Consider the following 18,364-nt stretch of genomic DNA (forward strand, 5'->3'; position numbering starts at 1 on the left):
TCTAGAAAATCACTCAGAATTGAATTTATAGAATAACTCAACAAGGTCTTTTCTGAATGGGGCAACCTAGTTGAGATATCTGCGGGCGTTTTGAATCATTAAAGCAGTGAGAAAAGTCAAAGTACTTTAAAAGCAAATAGTTTTTTGGTTCACAAACGTGTATTGTGTTGTTTTAAGGAGTTTCAGAAGCACTCACATGTGCTGATTTTAGGTTATAGTCTGCACAGTTATTGATAGTTGAGGACTTGTTAGCCTTCATGTACGCAGACATGCCATTGCCATTTGTTAGAGGTCCAGCTCATTACAGCCTCACAGGAAGGTCCACTCTGGTAATATGTATGGAAGTGATAACAACTGTAACCAGCTTAGTTAATAACATTTAAAAGCAAGGGCTGGGACCAAATACACAATTTACAGAAAGACTTGGGACTGTTTATTATCTGCAAAGAGGAAATCCACGAAGAGTTTGACTTTACCAGTTAACACTAAATGATAAAAAAGGAGTGCAGGGTGGATGACTTTGTAAAATGTCCTCCAACGAATTTTGATAAAGCATGTTGGGCCAACAGCAATACTATCTTAATGAGTTTCTTCTCAATGTGCAGGGAGAGAATGGGAGATGCAGTTCATGCAGAAATGTTGCTTCAGGATCTGATCATATCATTGCATGCTCTGCCATCTGAGGAATGTTTACAGACAAGATACTCCACATAAAGTGGATGCTTTCAGATTTAATGTGCTGGTATTATGGTTCAAACCCATATGGACTCACACACCTCAAACAGATTCAAATTAAAATGTGATCAAAAAGCAAGGAAAACGCCAAAGGTTCTTGGTCATGTAGGAGAATCTAAGTATTCAGTACGGATGAAAAGCTGAGTTTTTGGTCCCTAAAACTATGCACCATGGCAAACCAGTTGAGAATGTCTTATTCAAAACCACAGTGACGCAGTTTACATAGTTGATATTGGGTTAAACCTGTGCCACCTAACTCTCCTAACAAATGACAAGTCACTGCACACCTAAAAAAAAAACCCTTCAAATAGGATTTTTCGTTTGTCACAGGAAAACCTCGACTTTTTAAACGGTTTATTTTTATCAGCACCTCCACGAGCAACGTAAAGTCATCAATATTAAACAGAGGTTTCAACATACTCCAATTCTGGCTTATTTATTCTTTATTTAGAGAGACAGTGAGTGAGAGGCCAAAGGGCTGCGGTAAAACATAAGTAGAAGTCATAAAAAAGCCTTTTCCTTGGTGAAACATCACTTAATTATTACTTGAGACAGCAGGATGATATGAGCTTGTTACATGCACACAGAATACATATGACAGCAAATACCTTAAGCACCATCCGCACTTAGCTTTAACAACATCCGCAGCATTTGTCCCCTAGCTTTTCCACTTGATCTGAATAATGTATACGGAGCTGCAGAGTTATTTGAATAAAACCCATGTATGATCAGGTAAAATAGCTGCTAGGCAGTCAGAGGCTCTTCCTTGCCTCCCAGCCTATGAATATTAATCACCACATGATTATCCGAGCTGTACTTTCACTAATAAGAACAGCAAATCTTGTTGGAGGACTGTAGGGTCAAAATACCATATGATGCAGAGTTTCTGTGACCTTGCTGAATAAACATGTAGAGAGCAGGGGGCACAGTGTGCCATGCTCATGATTCTTATTGTGCTTTTAGCCAATGCAAGACTCAGCAACCCAACTGGAAGGGAGTGGGAACGAGTGCATTCAGGAGATATTCCTAAGAGATGAAGGCAGGTTCTGATGAATATTCAGTGCGCAGTTTATGAGAAACTGCTGGAGACTACAAGGAGTGCATTTTGAATATATGAAGAATTGTTAAGAAACAGGAGTCGATTAAGTTGACTTTGAAAGACGGGGTCATGTGGGAATTTAATCCCTTGCAGTTTAACATAAATTTTAGAAAGTTCTCCAATCACAGTTGTTCTGGAGCTAAATTTGCACTATGTACATAATCTATCATGCATCATGTCGTCAGTCACATATGTAGCTTTGTAGCAGTGCTAAAAGTTTTGCAGAAGAGTTTTCAAAAATAATGTCCAATCAAAATACAATTTGGTCTTCCAACACTCAAGACATTTAAAGACAATTAAAGAGAAATGGTTGCCCTTTATTACTTTACAGCATTTAGTGCATCAATAAGCTGGATTTTGGTCCCTTAAAATTAATGTCTGTATGTCTAACTATCCAAGATTAATTCAATACGTTACACATTGAGATTTGTTAGATATTCTACACGGTTGCCTAATTTTTGTATTTAAAATTGAATTAAATGAAAATTAATTTACATTGTGCTGTAATGTAGTTCAGTGTTTGCATTGCACTGATCAGTGGCTTTTCTTTCATTTTTCACGACCGTTTAAAAAGCCATCTGCAAGGACCATGTGGAATGACTCCAGTTAACTCAAGGAGTCTCTGCAGAGTCTCTACTCTCAGCACCATATGCCCCTTTTATCATAAAGCTTTCCAGTGCGGTTGTTTCCTGCCAAAGCCTTTCCTGGCAGCAGCAATATGCTCAGTTATGATTATGCATGTATAAGTAGCCAACAAAGTAACTGCCATGAAATACTATACTCACACAATAGATAGGATTAATGATGTTCATCAGTTTTAGGATATCAAAAAGAAATAAAACAGGTAATCTGTATACTCATCTTTTGAAGGCCACAAGGGGCTGATACATCCCAGCACACAAAGCACAAGAGGCAAGGTAGAGAGGGATCAGGTTGCCAATCCACCTCAACAGAGACAGCTAATCATTGAGAGGGGTCACACTCACAGCTGGTTTAGAATCACCAGTTAACCTAATATGCATGTGTTTGAACTTTGGAAGGAGGCAACGGCGCTGTGCTAACTACTTCCTCTAATATGTCTCACAGCAAACTTCAAACATAAGTGCTTAGCTTAAATTCAAAAGTAAACGAAGCAACTAGTATCAATAGCAAAGCTTAAAGTGGCTTATTCAATTCAAAACCACATATGAGCACTGAAGCATTTAACATTTATGAGCATTAGTATAATTAGTAATGATAATATAATATAATATAATATAAGATAATATAATCAAAATGAGCCCTCATTGGTAAAACATTGCAACGTCAAAATGTACATGTTAATCAATGCTATTCTCTTTTAAATCAAATTTTAATTACTCAGAATGTCACATCACAATATCCCTGTTCAAATGCTCCATCTCTATCTCTGAGTGTTTCTGTGCTGCTCTCAGAGTAAGTAAATGAGTAAATAAACAGTAATTCGTACTTAAGTGGTAGCTGTGACTATTTATGAGTCCTTCTGGATCTACTTTGTCTACTCCGTTTAAAAGTGTCTGTCTGATGCATGAATGTAATACATGAAAAAAAATTAAGCTGTAATAAAAATTCTCACGCTAGCCAAATATGCAGCAATATGACAAATAAACAGTAAATGAGCAGGATATTTTGGCAATGGTGTATTTTGCGGTGATGTCTTCTAGCAATAATAAAGCCCCTTTCAGGCACAAGATTAAGGCATTCAGTCACTCTGACATTGGCCACATTTACGTCAACATTCCTCACAGCCGCATTCAGCCGGGCTCTTGACAGTGATGGTGTGAGCCACAGTGTGTACTTGATGTTTACTATTCATATGAGATGGTGAAGTATAACCCCTCAGAGTCAAAGTTTTCTGACATGTGATCTTGCCAGCTGAAAATATCATTGTTCTACATGTTAAAGCTTATGGAACACTGTTCTAAAAACCTTGTTAGATCCTCACTACTGAACAGTAACGAGCAGAGTTCTTTCACTTCACCTCTGAACACTGTTTTCACCATCATATCTGTGCTGGCCACCAACTGCGTGAGAGGAAAAGCCCAAGCTGCAGTTCCTTACTGTTGATATTGCTCGGGCACTATGAACGAAACACCTAGGTGTTGCACTAAATATTAGTTAAGGAAACCATGGAGTAGTAAAGCTTAGACCAGATAGATAGATACAATGGATGGAAACGTGTATGCAAGTCTGACAGGGCAACAATCATGAACAATCAATCCAACTTGTTATAAACAAGTTTCCCAGATTTTGAAGATGATCTGTAAACTATGCAAGATGCTTATAATGGAAAATTAGGGCAAATAATCTCCTTGCATGTACAAGACAAATGAAAACTTGTTTTTACTACCTCTTAGCTCAATAAAGCCAAGTGCCTCCGGGTAATTGGACAGACTTACAACCAATAAGAGCAACAAAATGTTTGATGTAGCACCAACTGATGGTTAAATGTAAACAGATGACGGCTAGATATAATAATATATTTTTGATTACTTTTAATACTCACAAAATAGGGGATTTGGAAAAAAAACATTCAAAAACAGCATTACATAATTATTAGTGAATATCATGGGTTCCTAAAATTAATTGTAAAGATATTGCTATTAGATTTCTTGTATTTGACATTAGTACTTAAAGGAAAGAGAATTACTGTAAAACCTACAGTATTTGCAGCTAAAAGTCATACTAATACCACATTTGAAAGCAGTGACAACAATAAAATGTAGTCTCTTTATACTATGGTAAATGTGGGGTGGGCGTGGCTCAGCTAGTAGAACGGTCATCTTCCATGGCGGTTTGATCCCCAGTGTGTCAATCTGTTGATGAAGACACTGAACCCCACATTGTGTGATTGTAGAGAAAAAAATTGAAGTACTCTTGTGTGTAGTGGTAGTCATTGTAAAAGCTACAAAACAAACTGTGATGAGCTCATAAATATTAGCAGGCCCATTTTAGCATGCTAATTTCCGTTGGGATCACATTTCAATTTTATTGCTCCATTTCATTTCCTACCCCCTTCCCCTTCCCCCCAGCGGTATGTAATGTCATTTGTATTGGAATGTGTCTTTACCTGTGGCAATCTGTTTCACGGTGCTGAGATTACAGGCAGGCCTAATTAAAGCTGTTGTTATATTTATAGTATGAGCAGGGTATTAATTGGAGCAGAACAAGCAGAAAGAATGTGAGACAGGCAGACACACGTAGGAGAGTAAAAACCTTTTTATCAGACAACACTTTTATCTGTGGACTCAGGGGTGCCAGCTGCATTCACAAGGCATGTTAATCCATCACACTTCAAAGTCCCTCATGGGTTGACTAAACAAACAGCACAATGAGAACTACTAGCAGTGTCTTGTTTAGGGGAGGTCTCTTGTACATCTGCATTTCACCACTGACTACATCACAATGAGTCAGAATGTAAAAAAACATTACTAAACATTACTCTTTAATATCCCAAAATATAAATGATGCCACTCGACTCTGGGCAGCCAAAGAATGGAGCTAACCTGTAAATTCAACCATTTTCTTCAAAAAAGACAGCTTGTACTAATCATTTCATTAGATACATCTCTTATTAACAAATTAAATCATTTTGATTATGACAGAATTTTAAAATAGACCATTTAGAAACATTTAGCAGTTCAGAACAGCTTTAGATGTTTGCTAAAAACAGAAAAATCCATGAAGAAAAAACTTTAGTTGTCTATTAATGGCAGATCTTTAGTGTTGCATCAGGCCCAGAGTGTTTCAGTCAACTCCATCCACAGCAAGACATGAGCAAGAACACAATGTGTCAAAGTCAAATAAAGGTTAAGACTTTGAGAGGGTGTAATCTTGTAATCAAGGCATCAGTTCTTATAGACTCAATAACAAAATACAGAAACAACAATCTCAGAAAATCAGTTTTAGATCCATCTGAAAATAAAGTGTTATCATTGTGAAGTTCTATTTTAGACTCTTATCAGAGTATTAATATGGCCTTGTGACAGACAGATGACCTGTCAAGGGCGTACCAGTGGTCGTCCAATGGTAGCTGGCATAGGCACCAGCCTCCCTGGTGACCCTTAATCAGATTAATTGGGTATAGAAAATAGATGGATGGTAAATTATATAACTATTTAAAATGTAAGCTAAATATATCCATCAATAGTCTAACATTTGAAGCAGATTTTTGCTTCTGCTCCCTTACTTGACAATATCAGCAGCATGGTGGTATCGCCAGTATAACTGGTCTTAATGAGTCCAAAGAAAATGTCCAAGACAAGGACCTTCTGTCCTGTCACATTTTACAAAAATAACCGTTCCTATAAATTCTCAGCAAGGGTGAGTAATTGCCCACACTCCTACACCACGGATGGGTTTCAAATATATCCATGTGAACTGGGACTATAATTGAACCTCCACACCAAAAGATATGTCCGTGTTGTCTGCAATTAAAAACTTGCTGAGAATAGCACTACTTTCTGGCCTTATCCACACCCACCTCTGTGGCTGATATGACTTTATACCATCCAAAATATGTTCACCATATTAAGTAGTGAGCACACAACGTCAGCTATTCTGAGTCGTGACATCAGATGAAGAAAGTGCAGCTTACTGCCACAGTGGAAGATGTAGCTGTCCTAACCGGGTATAAATTACTACAAATACTGCAGTGGACATCTACAAGAGGTTAATCAAGACAGCTCGTCTTGTGGAACTTTTTTTTTTTAATTCTTTGGGAATATCTGAGCCATCCCACTTCTTGGGAGATACTAGTTAGCCACTTGAGACTGCCTCAGTGACGTCTCTCAACTAATTTTGAGACCAAGACCAATCAGAATTGAGATAGCTTATGTAAATGACTACAACCAATTGAACTCGAGCCATTAGCTCATTATTTATAAAACATAACAATTAAAAAAAAACAGTAAAAGCGACACATTATTAAAAACACACAAGAAACTCAGATTCACTTGTACAACCTTTGACCAACTCTCAAATAATCATTAATGGAGTTCCAAAGTGTATGCTCAGCTCGCCCTTTATAAAAACAAAAATATCCATCCTCAGGATCTAAAAACAAACCAAAACAAAGTGTAATGTTAAAAATCGAAGGCCTGCCAACAAGGCTCAACCAAGTGATCTTATCGTTTGCAGCAAATCAACTCTGGTGATGGTGAATTCCTCATCTCACACACAGTTCCATGATGTCACCAGAGAACTGTGTGCACCAAGGGCTGAATGACCCAGAGGGCAGGCCTTTTACTTTGAGTTTAAATGTCACGAGAATGGAGATGTGGGTAGAATAAGGTCAACAACATGCAGCTTTTTCATCAATAGGTGGCATGTTAGCACTATGGCGGATTTTTTTTTTTTTTAGTGATTAACAAATGGTTTAAATCTGAGGTATAGTTCAAACTGTGTCTGACAACTGGTAGCTGTTGGTGTGTATGAACTACGCAGCCAGATGTCATCTATGTAGCTCGAACATGGAGGACATTACTGATTGAAGCTTTAATACAAAGGTTTGTGCTCCACTTCACCGATGAACAGAGCAGATCGGCAGCAGTCAGCTTAACACTTACTGTGAGGCCAATAAAGCCTGACTGAACAGTGTTTTCCAAAAAGGCAGTCAAGTGACAAATCGGCCTTGCTCTCTGAATGCAGTGGCTGCATTGATTTTGCACTAGGGGTCACTTCAGTCTTGCTATCAGCCAAAGCAAGCAGGATCTTAGGCCGAAAGTGGACCAATATCGGGCCTGATTTTTACTGACAACACTCTATTGAATTTCTTATCAATAGCTGTATCAAGCAAAATCATTGCCCTGCCTCAGTCAAGCACCCGTTCCTTATTAATACCTGTTGTGGCCCAGCTCTTTCATCGATAGAAAGGATGGATGCACTTATTACATGTGTTATCTGCTCTCCGACTTCTGAATGAGACACAGGTGGAAAGGGGTGAGGAAAAGGAGTGTAGTTTATTAGCTTTAGCAAGGTCAGAGTGGGAGAGAGTGGATGAAAAGTGCTGGCCCAGCACAATGCCTTTTTATTTTGTTAGGTCAGGCAGTACAGACGATTAAGCTGTAAGCCAAGGGGGACATTATTGATTTGGTCATGTGCTGTTGGAGGGATAGACTCTCCCCCTGTTGTTTTAATTTATTAGCCACCAGCTATTCAATCTGATAGTGAAGAGGTGCAGCAATATATGGTCTACACAGAGCACTGGTAACTGCAGTCTATACAAAAAAGATCTCATTATGGTCTTCAGAGTCCGTCTGTCCACAAACCAGCAACCCTTTGGACTCAGTTCCATGACTGCCTGAAGTCTCAGTCAACATTTTTTTTGGCATGCTACATGAGCTGTTTCCTTGCAGGTAATTTGATATGACACTAGTTGAATATTATATATCGTTTTGAGTGCCACAATGGGGCCATCTGCATCAGATCCCAATGTATATTGACAGCTGCAGGAGATTGAGGACAATTGAGCCCAGCAACAGAAATCTGGAGCAGTCTGTAAAAATATAATTGGGTGGAGAACTACAAAAGCAAGAGGGGGGATTACAGGGTCACGAATTCAACAACCCAGCCCAGACATTTGGATGAAATTACCATGTATTTTAGTCAGAATTAGTGCGCAGAGCTGAGGAAGGCTTTGAACAAAGACCATGCAAGCAATGGATTTACACTTTAAATGATTTAAAAGGCTACCATGCCTCCACTGTTTTCTACACAGATTTTGAACTATGAAAAGATTCTGTGGAAAACAAACAACACAACTCCATATATCAGGATTTCAACTGTAACAAGTCAAGCAAAGGTAACTAACACATTCTAATTGCATAAAGGTTCCTGATGACCTTTCTTCTTAAAAGCCAAAGTTGATGATTTGCTATATTATCACATTCAAAGCATTTTCTACAAGGACTCCAAGTTAACAGCTAATAATGAAACCAATAAAAACAACAATATTACTTATAACTTGCAAGGTCCACAATTAAATGGAGCACCCAAATGGGTCGATGGACTGCCAGAAAAACAACAACCCAGGTCACTGGTTCAAAGCTGTTATTTTGACCTGTGGCTATGTTTCAGGATTAAGTGACATGCAGATATTGTGTGAAAAAAGAGCAAATGAAATCCCTTATGGATTCTTCCTCCTAGAAACCAAGAAAATGGAGTCCTTTAACATGTCATAAACACGGTACAAGAGTTCAATTTAACCCCAGCCACATTCTTTTCACAATCTTCACCAAGTATTTCTGGAGGTTTGGGTGCCTACACCTCACCAAACAGCAAATAAAAGTGAACACAAACAGCAGGTGAGAATAAAACTGTAGAGACAATAACAGTAACAGAGTGCTCCTAAACTCAGGTCTCCAACTTCCAGGTCCCAGGACTTAATCTGTTCTCCACCTCTCTCATGCCATTAAATGTATTTTGTGGCTCTTTTTAAAACACAAAATTAATGTATATGATGTTTCAGTAATGCTTATATGGATCATATCTCATAATATAGACAAGCAATCTTTATGTTGATATAGGTTGAAGAACTTGTAATGGACCAGAGGCCTCAACTGGCCTTGTACCCTGTGAATGAACTGTCGCCTGTAAAACTGCTATTTTCATCATCCTGGCCAACGATTTATTGTCTTTACTGTGGTACAGTACATATTTTTAAAGATGATAGCATATAGGGCCAGTAATAGCTTACTCACAGACAGTGTAAACATATTTTTAGACTATAAATCCTGTTGTTTGATTGACTCATTTGTTACTATTGGGATGCAGTTTTTTGGGTTTTGGGTGTCGGGATGCTATATAAAATGTAAATAAAAACAGAATACTGTTATTTGTATATCACTCAAAGCAAAATGTTATCCACAATAAATCATAGACTGAAAGCTGTGTTCACAGACAATGATTTCTGGAAGTGTTCCAAAGCAAATGCAGAAAAGAAGAAGATCACACATACATATATATACATATATATACATAAATATATATATATATATATATATATATATATATATATATATAGTCAGCCATGTCCCTTCCACAGAGAGATGTCTACAGATTCTTTTGATGGTATTTACGCCCAGGAGCTTTATGCTGAAATTCATCCACAATTGTAAAGACACAGTTTAATGCAGACTGCTGAACGTCGGCTCATTTTTTATTTAATTTTTTATTTCACTTTAGTCTCTTCAACGTTACTGACCTGTTGCCAATTAACCTAATTAGTTCCTCCATGTAACATGTTCCTCCAGCTGTTTCTTTTTTAGTACCACTTACTTTTCCAGTCTTTTGTTGCCCCCCATTCCTATATATATATATATGTTGCAGCCATCAAATTTAAGGGGATATTTCTTGAAACAGTGAATTAAGCTGTTCTTAAAAGCCCCATGAACTACACACATTTATCATCACCATAAAGAAGATGCCTAAATTGCGAACCTTACTTAAAATAAAACTGTAAGTGTAAATCATTCACCCCCTTTGAATTGTAATCTGCTTTTGTTTCATTAAAAAGAAAAGAAAAAAAGAAAAGATTATGGATGTTACCAATTTGCTCTCACTTGGCTCATAGTTGTTCATTTAGTGAGCTCAGTATTTTTCAACAAAGGGATGCCCTGTTGGCTTTGTCCTGACAGAGTGGGAGGAGAGTAGCCACCAAAAGGCCACGCTTCCAATTACACGCAGCCCCTGCTCCTTAAATGTCAAGCTACTTTGCATTACCCAAAGTGCAATGGCATTCGGCGGGTATTAGCTCCACTTCAGCCACATCTGTAACATCATTTCATGTGGTTCCTCGAGCAAAAAGAAAGTGATTGTTGAGCCCTTTTCTTCAATCTATAACATGGCTTCCCTGAATGTTCCACTTCGCAACTGAATGAGATTCGGGTGCATATGAAAACAGTCTACCACATATTCAAATTAAAAAAACAATTAGCTGGACTGCATTACTTTTATGAGGACAAATGACTTGAGACCTTAATTTCGGCAGCTTTGGTAATTGCATCTGTGCAAAGATTCATGATCGTTCTTTCCATGCTGTCGGTTCAGCAGCTGCATTGCCATCCATGGCCTCTCAACTCTTTCCATTAGAGACTCCGCAGGCTTGACAATTTAGCTGCTTTGTCGATCATTTAGAGAGGAGATGCAGAGCTTCTACAGTCTAATTAAATCTTGCTGGGAATATTTCTCTGCTGTTGACATGACAGAGAAGTAAGGGCGAGACAAAGTGGCTGCAGTTGTGCTGGAGTGTGCAGGTGGCTTTTATTTGATATTCATTGGCCAAAGAAAAAAGAAAGAAATATGACTGAGCAGCAGCTTAGAAAATGTGATTGTAATGCTATTTTGAAGCTGGTTTGTTCCACGTGCGCTTTTAAAATGCAAAAGCATATTTCTTGATGAAGCTATGACATCAGCTGCTACACAGATTGCAAAAGACCCTCTACACTTGTCTTAAATACACACGTGACCACCCAGGATCAGTTAAAAACCCTTAAAAGAATGACAAAGAAAGATTAAACTAAAGATTTACAATGCTATTTGCAAAAAAAAAAAAATAATGTGATCTATAATTGTCAGAAGTAATACACATCTGGAGCAGCACTTGCATGAAACAGGGTTTTAACGAATGAGCAATCTGCAAAAGTGAGACTATGCCGCCTCCATTTTAATGGCAGCGACAATAATGGGCAAGTGAAGGATAATAAGCATATGCTCATCTTTAATGCTGCTACATTATCTATACATCTGTTATGCCACAATGCTTTACATAATCTTAATCCTCACTAATAACGTAAGTGTTTATCTTATATGTTACTTATTAAGCTAATCATTTAATGGGAAAGATTTAAAAACACAGCTTCATATGAATTCAAAAACATGTAAGTTTCTTCAGCTTATTCCAGTGATGGTGGAATGAGCATGAATGTATCAAGAAATAAAAATGATCCGCCAAACCCTTTAAGCCCATCAAAAACTGTAAATCTCCAAAAGAAAAAAAGAAAAGTCGAAACAGACTCGATAAGCAGCCCTGTCTCATCATCACCAGATTCTTTTCTCTGCTGTGAAGAAAGGTAACTTTTCTCATCATTCCTGCAACTTACTGTGTTCAGTTTCAGTAATCTCCAAAGTTCTCTCAAAAGGGAAGCAGGGCAGAGACATACTGAGAGAAAGTGTTTCTTCCAGTGTAGCAGCAAGCATCCACTTGACTTGAGTCCTTTAGGAGTCCATCCAAAAATCTTACTCTTATAAATATCTCCTTCACGGCTGATAAGAATTCACGAAGCACTTCTTGAGGAGTTTGTAGATCCATATTGCTGCAAACAGCTGACCTTTTCAAACCCTCCTTTAGACAGACAGCATGATGTAATGTCTGACTGTCTTCACTCAAACATCTGTTTCTACACTTTTCATAGAGTGTAACTAACAAATATGCATTGACACCATATTGCTATTGCTTTTTCTTGTTATATTCCCACTGTGGGACGAATAAAGGAATTCTTATATCATAAAAGCTCTTGCATTATTATACTGACTCCAAGCTGCAATATAGTACATTTAGGAGCATTTTTTTTTATGACGGTACTTTGTGTTCTTGACTCAGTATTGAAAAAGTGAAACAGGATGTATTTTGTGATATCTTTTTTCCACAGATCCAAAGCAGTTTTACGGACTATTCCTAACCGCTAGCAGGGTCTTCAAATGGGTTATTAGAGTAATAGGTTATATGTTCATTTACTTTTGAACAGGAATGTTTTAACATGCATGAAGTCTGCCAGTTCATGCACAAATTAACCAATGTGATTGTGAAAACATTGTGAAAATCTATTAAGTTATATCATTAAATGCCCACGTTTGCGTTTGCTTTTATAAGGGTCATTATTAACTGACAGTCAGTGGACCATGTGGCTAAGTCATTACCATAGTTTTGCATTCTCTAATGTCATTTTCTACAAGGTTAGGCTCCATGTAATCATTGCCCCTGGACAACAGTAGACTATGAGAGATATAGAGAGCTTGCTGAGTAGAGGAGCACTGGGCCGCTTGTTCGACTTAATGAGACTGATCTGAACAGATGGAGGAGAGACTCCTGGGTTGCTCTGACACCAAGTCTCCCAGGCTGCTTTAGTTGGCCACTCATCTGTTTTGACTCTCTTCAGCTTGGACCTCTTATGAAAGTTTTTCTTTTTTTTTCTCTTTCATATTTGTCTATGTGGACAAGGAAGATGCAGCTGCTGCCAAGTATCTTATGACACAATAGCTGATTTCTAGCTTTTACCTTTAGATGTACTTCTTACTTCTCATAAACCTAGCGTAGAGACACACACACAGTAATAAAAGGTGATGCATGTAATGTTTGAAAGCATGTGCTGACACTATGGAAAAATGCCAGTAGCAAGTAAATTAGCCACTTTGTTGTCGTGGACACATTAATTTTTCATGCAAATGAAATCATAACAAAGAAAAAAAAATCCACATTGTGAGGAAAGCACAACTGCAGGACTTGCAACAAAGAGATTGCAGTTTGAGTCCCCGAAGGGGCAATTTTCTCTTTGCTGAATCAAAGCTCATTTGTTGAACTATTTTCTCTTTAATTTCTAGATATTAATTGGTTTTGTTTAGACTAAAATTGCTGTAAAAGAAAGATGATTACAGTTTGACCAGCACCACCTCACCAGAAAAATCTGAATCGTGGTTGACCTTTTCATAGAAACAATGGGCTGGGACTCATGGTAACCAAGACCTTACGAGCCTCCACCACCACTTACTGCATAATTCAGAGCTTGTGGTCATTTCATCTGTGTCACCAAGCTACTTCTTGATGTTTTTGAGATCACCACCTAACGATATCCATGAATCGCATATATGCTTTAGTTATTGTTGAAAAGTCTAGTTGTATGCCCTACAGACAAGCAGTCTGTCCTCAACTGAATCTTCTTGAGATTTTCGAAGGAGCTTTTTTCTGTGAAAACACAGATTTTTCAAACATTTTTCTGCAGCGGATACAGGATTACAGTGCTTTTCAAGATGGTGCAATCCTGGACATGTAACTGAGAAGGAGTGTCTCTGCACCCCAGATGTTGAACTGTGAGTTCCTGTCCATGTTGTCTACTGAGAGAGTTCAGCTGAGTTTGCACATTACTGCTAATTGTTGACAGGAGCTGTCTCTCTATGTGTTCCTAGAGTGTTTGTTTATTCCGTCCTAAATAAAGGTTTGTGTAATATTTTGTCAGAGTGTGTTCATTAGGTCTATTCTTTGACAGCATCCACCTAAAACTATTTCACATAAATGCGTAACTGCACTTCAAATCCAAATGTTAATTTATTCTGCTCTGTGTTTTTGCGATAGCTGCTTTGCAGATTTCAGTACTTCAGTACATTTTATCCATGTGCAACTTCATTTATGAAAAGTGAAAACCATCCTGAAGCATTGTCCATCCCTCAACACATTTTAATCGCTCAGTAAAAGCACAACTAATGCTAAAAGAGAGTGCCAAAATTTGGTGTAAACTTTGGTTTTCAAACAAAAGCTGTTTTTCTGGGAGAAAAGCCAACTTTTTTTCCCATGTCTGGAAAAAAAAAAAAACATTTAAACTGAACACATTTACAATGTCCAAACCCCACTTTGGTATGCCAGAATTTAAATGTCTTTTGTAGATGTGGATTTCTTTGAAATGATTATGTATTCAGAACAGTTAATGAAATTCACCATATCTGCTTTTATCAAAGACATGTTTTTCATCTGCCTCCACAAGGAGTAAAATATTTTTACTCATTTTTGTAATTGAATCAAAATCTTCTTTTGCCATTTTATGGATACCAGACATTGTTAAATTCACTTCGGCTCTGTTGCCTGAAGACGCCACTCCACTCAGTAACAATTCCCACACCTTTTCAGCATTTTCCTCTATAAATGTGTTGTTTTTGTTAAATTTACCTTGCCTTAACAAAAGAAAACAGCAGCTTTAATTTGTTGATATAGCTCCGTTTCTGCAGCACAATGACATTTTTTTTCTTTGCCACACTTCTTCTTTCTTACTTATTCATCCTTTTATATCAAAGCTTGTGTGTTAGAAATATTCCAAGTATGAGAGATGAAACATCTTTCTGTGACGTGATTTTCTTAGGTTTTAATGCTGAAACTTTTTCTCATCTCCAGAGAAGACCCAGAGCCTTGTTTTTACATTTATTTCCCTGTTACCGGGTCTGTGTTTGTCCCATTTGTTATCATGACCAATGCATTGTCTGGATCAGCATGTTCTCTCTTTCATCACTGCTGTTGATGATTCAAGGATCATTCTTCCCCCTTGTGTATTTGTATCAGTAAAGGTACAATATTTGTGCTTCAGTATTCCTGCCAATGTATTCCTCTTTTTATCTTGTAGTGTCCAAATGGTGTTAATCTTTCCAAAAATGGTCCCTTTCTCTATATTGTTAGCTTTCCTTTTCAAGAAAATTAAATTAACTACATAATGTAAAAACATTGTTTGCATCTCAACTAAAAAGTCCATACCAACTGTGAAACTGAGACACCCATCGGTGAAGTCAAGAAAACTAACCTTAACCAAGTAATTTTATATAGTCTATGTTATGCACATCATTTTTAACAGCTAACCTTAACCAAGCAGTTTTTAATGGGTAAAACGGCAACAAAGCCATAGACAAAAACGCAAGGAAACAGTGGATAAATGGAAAAATGGCAATTCTGTTGAAAAGTTACTTTAAAAGACTCGATCTTGGCTTTTTCACTTAGCAGTTATGACTGTAACAGTATCAGTCTTTAAACTCTCCAAACACCCAGATTTTTTTGCCTATTAAATGCATGAATGAATGCTTAACCTACACAGTATACTGCCATGTGTGGGGATGATCAGAAAGGATGCACAAATGTAATCATATATCATTGTATGCTGAATATTTTCTTAAACAGCCTTTGGAAACTTAAAGCAGCATGTGCCAATCTTGAATGAGAAAATCAGAACACTTTCTAATAGTCTCTTTTTAAAGTTCATTCGCAAAACCCTCCATAGTCATAATGCACAACTGTGACACATGGCTACAGTTTTTTTTTTTTTATAGCACCCACAATTAAATATAGAAAGTCACATAAGAAACATAATTAGAAAAAACATCCATAGTGCCCCTTTTTCCAAAAGGGAAATGGATGTTTCAGATTATCATTTCTGCTGTAAAGCATCAAACAGAAGTTACATTCTAATTGAAAGTACCTCACAATTGGGTTATTACTTTAGTGTATCACATTAAAAATATTTTGATCACACTAAAGTAATTTAACCTTAATCAGTAGTCATTGACAATTGTATTAAGCTTAGAACAACACATTTAACCTCTGTGCCCTCAAATCCCCATAATCTCAAGTGTTAACAGCAAGTGTTTATGCTGCACTGCTGAGATTTTCTCCTTTCATGACCCCCTGGGAGGATAGGATTCTCCCTCAGCCAGCTGGTGAAAGACATACGAGGAACAGAAAGCAAAAATGAGAAAGAGAAAGCAGACAAGGACACGCACAAAGAAACTGAAATCCTTTCCCTCTGGGGAGAGACTCCCCTGTGCCTTTACCCACTTCTTATCTGATGAGCCCATGGAGGATAACACTGAGCCTGGCCAAGGGAGACATCTCCCCAGCTTGCTGGTCAGAGTTGACCCTGTGCGACAGGCTGACAAGGCACGGCTGGGCATTACTGTCAAAATGAGGCAAGAAGAGGGTGGGATGGCTCTCACTAGTGCTAATGGCAGGGCTTTAAGTCTGCAAGGAATGATGCTACAAAAAACCTTGTGGGAGATAGTTGCACAGTATCCATAATTGAGTTGAAAGCATTACTAAATATTTCATTTGTGCTGTGGGAATTGGGTTCTTGAGAGCACAGCAAAAGCTGAGTGGGAACTGGGTATTTTATTGTAGCTAATGATTCTTGGCTTAGACTTACCCTTCATCTTGACCTATTACTCTATATTCAGTTTGAAAACAAGTAAACACTCATTAGACCTTTTTTTTTTTAATTCTGTTAATAAACTTAATGTTAAGTAACTTTCAAAGGGCTAATTCATTAAGCCAATCCTATTTTACACGCATGCACTTCAGAGCAGGCCAATTACCATCAACTTTGTTCTTGGGTCAGAGCATAACCAGGGGCAAAAGGACTACTCATTAACTCCTACGGTTAAAGGGAGCTTCAGGAACCACCGGTGAGCTCAGGGCAAGCCATCTGTAAGCACAAGTTCAATGGGCTGAGAGCTTCTCCTGCATGTTGAGCACATTCTGAAGCCCAGAGAGCAATCCCTATTCTGATCAGAGACATTTCTCAAGACCCCAAAAGTGAGAGGTGGTTTCGTCTACAATGCCTCTGAAAGCAAAACTTACTTTTCTTCATCCTCATGTTCACATTCACTCTTTCTCCCATTCTTTCTCACTGCAGAAAATCCTGTGGGACCGGTAGATCCAGCGAGAGAAGAGAGCTAACTGGCTTTACTGTTATGCCTCCCGTCGCTGGGGAGCTGGTGGGCTGCTTAGCCCCAGCTTGAGTCCTCTGATTCCCAGGCTTTCAATAAATGGATCCTCACCAATGTCCCTGGGGACTCCAGTCAACGAAATAAACCCAGTGATTATCTGTCAGTCTTCTTGTGTTTCAAGAAGTGCTTTATGTTGCCATGAATAAAAAATAATGAACACCACGGGTGGTATTTAATCAAGGAAGCTTAATGGTAAATCTTTCTAAATGCTTGATTTAGATAGCTTTGATTGTATACTAATATAAAAAAGAGCTTCAGTTTAAAATATCTAAAATTAAATGCTCATTGAGCCCATTAATTGTCTTCATTGCACTCAATTAATGTCTTCATTAGACTACATAAATAAATTCAATAAAGAATGATGCATGATCCTTTTCCGTGATATTCAACAAACATTGGGAGTCACTGTCTGTGTCGAAGTCTATTGCCTCCTTAATTCACTTGAAAATGTGTTTTTCCCTCAGTACATATTCCAGTACATATTCTGACCTTTAAGTTTTTCAGTATAGTTTAAGAGTAACTTCGAACTGACATGCAAACATGAAAAAAGTGCTGGTAACAAGGCAGGCACTAGCAATATCTTGTTGGCGTCGCCCATCACCATGACAACGAAAGGGAATGTGGCACATATTCCGATGTCAAACCAAGGAGCAAAGCTGCGCAGTCTGACATTCTCAAGCTAAAAACCCGGGTGTATCAGTCCACTCATTAAAGTTACACTTTAAAAATCTTCATCTATCAAAAAGGTTCTGTTTCAGAGCCCAAAACTGCATTTAAATGTTTTACACAGGCAAACACAAACTCTGCAGTTCATGATGCAGCCACATGATCATCAACAAAATCCTTTCAAATTTAAATTTTGTTTGGCAATTTAGGAACATTTTTGAAAATGTAGGGTTTATCAGAACTTAAAATGCATCTTAAGGCATGTCAAAGAACTCTCCTGACAAGCAAATAGATCATTTTTTTAGTCTAAATTGGTGG

This window comes from Leuresthes tenuis, unplaced genomic scaffold, assembly GCF_036924035.1.
Source record: "Leuresthes tenuis unplaced genomic scaffold, fLeuTen1.0.hap1 SCAF_21, whole genome shotgun sequence".
Lineage (NCBI taxonomy): Eukaryota > Metazoa > Chordata > Actinopteri > Atheriniformes > Atherinopsidae > Leuresthes > Leuresthes tenuis.